Consider the following 4,465-nt stretch of genomic DNA (forward strand, 5'->3'; position numbering starts at 1 on the left):
CAAAAGAAGGCAAGGGGCTGTTGTGCCAGTCCCTGCGTACACAGCCCAGGTGCCGGATAATCTGCAGTGCTCCTACCTGCCTTATTATCTTTCCAGGCCAGTTCCGGTCAGCAAACATTGGCTTGTTTGTTCTACGTTTTCTCACGTGCTGTTGTCGAGTTAGTGCTGTCTCTTTGCTTTTCCCAGTGAGAATTAACTCTCTGAGTAACCTGCCTCTGACTCAGTCAGTCGTGATAGCACACACGATTCTGTCGCGGCTCAGTGAATCGGAAAGTGGCTGAAACTCACAGTCCTTTGCCTCGTTTTTCCGGTCAGTCACATACGTACCTATCGATTCCGCCTGCCCTTGCACTCTGATGAAAAGCATGTGCCTTAAATACGTCCCGATTATTTTTGTCCTAGCTCACAGTGTTCTCGAAATCTCTCTTGCAAGTCATCAAAATCAAAACGACTGAACCCCTAGATAGCTTCATCCCCAGCAGCATGCAGCAACGTAGCACAGTTGACCTTCTCTTGTTTTTCTGAAACGTCGCTCGCGAGTAGGAAAAGCTGGTGGGCAGCTACGGTTGCTGCAACTCCCAACTTCTGACACCATGTGGTGTGATCGGGGCCCGGCGTTGGCGGGACGGTGCAGCACGCAGCAGGGGTGAGGGGATGACATTGAGAGCAAGTGTCAAGATGCGCAAGAGACAGAGACGGCGAGAGAAGGATAGGGAGCGGCAGCTGAACAGCTACCTTAGAACAGACGAGTTTGAATCGACTCACGCCTGGCTGGATGTGAGGTGTGAGAAATGAAGCACCGAAAGCCTGCGCTATAAACATGAAGCTGTTTTTAGATTTATAGATGAGGGGTGCACCGTTCCCGGAGGTACTGCAATACCAGGTCGATGCGTGGAGTGGACGGAGCAAGCCCCTATTCCATCTCCCTGCTCCAAAAATCAATTTAATATATGGTCCCCAGATAAGGGACGTATCAGATATTAAACTGATAAGAACAGATACTACACTTGATCTTAGCCAAAAGGCCGAGAAGCGATAACTACAATACCGCGGACTGCCTCAAGTCCCATTTGTCCTCCATGTTTTCAGTCAGCTTGATTCTGTTCAAAGACTTGTAGATCACTGCTGACAGTTTCCCTGTCGCCGTAGTCCTCCCAGGATTTCTAACTAGAGCAGCAGATCCGTTTACAGCAGTTGCTTTTTTTCCCCTGTCAGTGAAGCACTGCCTCATGGTCATGTAGAGATTGTCAGTATCTCACCAATCAGGTGGGTCAGGGCTAAGCTGACGTGACTTGAGGAGGTGGTAACCAACTGCAGAACTGCACGCATTGAATGAGACATTCAGCCTGTCATGTCTGCATCAGCTCTCTGCACGAGCAACTTCCCCAGTCCCACTCGCCCTCTCTTCAGATAAGTATCCGACCCTGCGACCAAAGTCACCATTGAATCTGCCTCCAGCACCCTCTCTCTCAGGCAGTGCACTGCATATTCTAACCACTCGCTGAAGACGCTTGGGCCTAGGACACTAGCTCGATGAAATGTGACAGGTAGAGAAGAGAGCAGTAGATTCAGCCGAGCCCTCCATGTCTTTGATGTGTGTGTGTGTGTGGATGTGCCTGCAGTTAGAACATAGAACAGTACAGCACAGTACAGGCCCTTCGGCCCACCATGTTGTGCCGAGCAGTTTTCTTAATCTAAGATCAACCTAACCTACACAGCTCTCAATTTACTGCCGTCCAGCGTGTGCTCGTCCAGCAGTCGCTTAAATGTCCCTGACAGCTTGTGGGAGATTAGAAATGTAGTTTCTGCAGGTGGTGGTGGTGGTGGTTAGAGATGTTGCTTTTGCAGATGGGTGAGGGGGTGTTGTGGGGGGAGGGGAAGGGGAACATTACACAAACAGTCGCGGGATTCTTGCAGCATACTTAAGGCTAAGATTTTAACCAATATAGAGGTTTTTGTTTAAGAAATAGTTTTAAACTAAGAAATAACTTTAAAGTGTTGTGGCTGACCACAAAAGAAGCAGTAGGGACATCTCACAACAAGCTTATAGTATGATAAGGGGAACTGGCTAAAATAACAGACAGGCTGTAACAGACAAGGACAAGGACAGCAGGGTAGTCAGATCAGGAAAATTAGAGAAAAACAAGTCAGGTAAATCGGCTTATGATAGGATGGGAAAAGGGAGGCGTGATTCCGCAACTTGCAAACTGAATAAGAATGCTTACATGCTTTGTATTGGCGCGCTTTCGCTAGCCTGATTGCTTGAGCAAAACGCCCGTTCTTGCAAGGCCGTAAAGAATAAAATGCTCTTGTTTCCAAGACTTTGTCTCAGGCTGAATTGTGAGTGAGTTTTGTTTCTCAGAGTTGCCGAAGGGCCTGTTGTTGCGCTGCTCTGTTCGACGTTCTAAAAATCTCAGCTGTTACCAATGTGAAAAATCCCTGCCTCCCCACAAGGCAAATGATTGGAGCAGGTTCGAATTCTGACCGAAAAATCTCACTGCCAGGAAATCTCGGCTCACCTTTACGAACAGAAACTCTTACAGACTAACAAATGTGAACTCCCATCCTCCAACCCACCTCGTGCAAATGAACAGCACGACGGGGGATGTGAAGATCAATTTACAGCAAATCAGCCTTTATTGGTTCGGCTCCCGCTCCAAACATTCCAATTCAGTCTGCTTCCTTAGAATTGCAAATCAAGATTCAAGAGTGCTAATTGCAGCGCTAACAGCAAGCTAATGGTTTGATAGCGGCCGGGCAATCAAAAAGCAAGGTCTAAAATGCAAAATAAAGCAAAACACCCAGTAAGCAAAACCTCAGCTTCTGTGGAGAGAAAGCAGAATTAACGCTTCGAGTCCAGTGACCCTTCTCCCGAAGGTTGCAGCGAGTTCTGTTTTCGTCCACACATTACAACCTGCAGCACCACGCGTGGAGTCAGTGATCAACTGCACCTTCACCCTATCGGTAGCCACTGAGCACCTACATCGATGCATGCATCAGGACGAGACGGAACCTGAACCAAACGGGCGGAGGCTCCGAAGCTCTCTCCCACCCTCTCACCTTCAATGCGCACTTGGATCCATCCGGCTGCTCCGCATCAGGAAGCATCAGCAGCGCGGCCTCAATCAACAGATGGGAATCAGAAAGCTTCCCCACACAGTCACACAGTACAGAAGAGGCCCTCTGGCCCTCCGAGTCCGCACTGACAAAGCTACTCTAAGTCTGTTCTAGTCCCACTTTCCAGCACTTGGTCCGTAGCCAGGAAAAGTTATGACATTTCCAGTGCTCATCCAAGTAGTTTTTCAAGGTTTTGAGGTTCCCCGCCTCGCTACCCTCCCAAGCAGTGCATTCCAGACCGCCGCCACCCTCTGGGAAACAACTGCTTTCTGTCATGACCGCAAGACCACGGAAGGTCTGACGGCCCGGGCCGTAAGACGTACGAGCAGAATCAGGCCGTTCGGCCGTGGCTCACAGGTTTGTCAACCCCGATTCTCCTGCCCTCTCCCCACGACCCTTGATCCCCTTATAATCAAGAGCCTCTCTCTCTCTCTGTGAAGCGCTTCTGTGAAGCACTACTATTATAGGACAAGCCAAACAGAGAACAGCCAGGGAATTCCTAGAGGCATGGCACTCATCCACAGATTCAATCAATGAGCACATCGACCTGGACCCAATATACCGGCCACTGCAGCGGGCGCTGTGTGGGCGGCACGGTGGAACAGTGGTTAGGACTGCTGCCTCACAGCGCCAGAGACCCGGGTTCAATTCCCAACTCAGGCGACAGACTGTGTGGAGTTTGCACATTCTCCCCGTGTCTGCGTGGGTTTCCTCCGGGTACTCCGGTTTCCTCCCACAGTCCAAAGATGTGCGGGTCAGGTGAATTGGCCATGCTAAATTGCCCGTAGTGTTGCGCTTCGGCGGGTCGGTGTGGACTTGTTGGGCCGAAGGGCCTGTTTCCACATGGTAAGTAATCTAATCTAAACAAACAACTGGAACTGATAACCGGAAGCGGCAGGGTCAAATCACTATAAACGCGGGAGGAAACATCACAGAAGCGCTTCACAGGAGGCTCCCAAGCACTGACGATGTCACCTAGACAGGGGACGAAACGTCTGCAACACAAATTCCCAGCTCGGCGAACAGAACCACAACAACGAGCACCCGAGCTATAAATCTTCTCCCAAACTTTGAACCTCTCCACCTCTGTCTTAAATGCAACCTCATCTCGGCCTGAAGGGGCGACCCTTCATCCTGAGGCTGTACTTCCAGGTCCTCGTCTCGCCTACTAGTGGGACCATCTTCTTCACAACCACTCTGACCAGGCCCCCCCCAGTAGCTTGTAAGGTTCAGTCAGATCCCGCCTTACCTTTCGAAACACCATCGGGTACAGACCCAGAGACCTCATGTGACAAACCCAGGGGGAAACCTTCTCTAGACTCCCTCCCAACACCAGCGCATCCCTTCC

General features: G+C 50.3%; 1 non-coding gene across 1 annotated transcript; it reads right to left on the reverse strand.

The window, feature by feature from the left end:
- Positions 1-846: 846 nt before the first annotated feature.
- On the reverse strand, positions 847-1,037 carry LOC132809100 (U2 spliceosomal RNA). The gene has a single exon (XR_009642191.1). It is a non-coding gene; the product is annotated as a U2 spliceosomal RNA (small nuclear RNA).
- Positions 1,038-4,465: the final 3,428 nt, after the last annotated feature.

Source organism: Hemiscyllium ocellatum, chromosome 3, assembly GCF_020745735.1.
Source record: "Hemiscyllium ocellatum isolate sHemOce1 chromosome 3, sHemOce1.pat.X.cur, whole genome shotgun sequence".
Taxonomy (NCBI): Eukaryota; Metazoa; Chordata; class Chondrichthyes; order Orectolobiformes; family Hemiscylliidae; genus Hemiscyllium; species Hemiscyllium ocellatum.